At 52.3% G+C, this 838-nt stretch overlaps 1 protein-coding gene across 1 annotated transcript in view; it reads left to right on the top strand.

The window, feature by feature from the left end:
• Window positions 1–838, top strand: part of MAFF (v-maf avian musculoaponeurotic fibrosarcoma oncogene homolog F) — a 13641-nt gene that overhangs the window by 8892 nt on the left and 3911 nt on the right. The gene's annotated exons all lie outside the window — the stretch shown is intronic.

The raw sequence follows: 838 nt of genomic DNA, 5'->3' as shown, positions 1-838 counted from the left end.
GTTCAAGCAATTCTCCTGCCTCAGCCTCTCGAATAGCTGGGACTACAGGTGTGCACCACCACACCTGGCTAATTTTTGTATTTTTGGTAGAGATGGAGTTTCGCCATGTTGGCCAGGCTGGTCTCGAACTCCTGAACTCTGGTGATCTGCCCACCTCAGCCTCCTAAGTGCTGGGATTACAGGCGTGAGCCACTGCACCCAGCCTATCTTCCTTCATTTTCCTTGGCTTCTTATTACTACCCCCTCCCCTTGGAGACAGATGAGAAAACTCATGTTCACAAGGAATGGCAGAGTAGATCCTATCAGCTTGGGACAGAGCGGACTGCTGCTTTATAGGGGCCTTTGGGAGTTGGTCCCCTTCTCCAGCCCAGAGCAATGACCACTGACCCTCCACGAGTTTTATTCACCTTTGTCTCCCCATTACCAACTACATGTTTGGCAAAGAGTAGCTTCTCAATAAATAGTTGTTGAAGGAGCATGCGGCTGTCAGGTGTGTGGGAGGGGGGATTAGGAGATGAGAGGCCCTCAGTGGTCTAGGGATGGCTGCCCCATCTGCCTAGGGCATGCTGAGTTAGTGTGGGGCAGTCCCCAGGCAGCTGGGAAAGCTTTTCCAAAACAGAGGTCTAGATGAAGGAGGCCTGGGGAGAGAGGGGACTGGCTGATATTGTATCTTATGGGGTGCCGGATGGGCTTTGTAAAAAGGCATTTACTGGCAGGGCACGGTGGCTCAAGCCTGTAATCCCAGCACTTTGGGAGGCCGAGACGAGCGGATCACGAGGTCAGGAGATCGAGATCATCCTGGCTAACACGGTGAAACCCCGTCTCTACTAAAAAAATA

The sequence above is a fragment of the Mandrillus leucophaeus genome, unplaced genomic scaffold, assembly GCF_000951045.1.
Source record: "Mandrillus leucophaeus isolate KB7577 unplaced genomic scaffold, Mleu.le_1.0 Scaffold2, whole genome shotgun sequence".
Classification (NCBI taxonomy): Eukaryota; Metazoa; Chordata; class Mammalia; order Primates; family Cercopithecidae; genus Mandrillus; species Mandrillus leucophaeus.
Note: the sequence above shows the minus strand (reverse complement) of the source record. Positions and strands in the feature narration are given on the sequence as shown.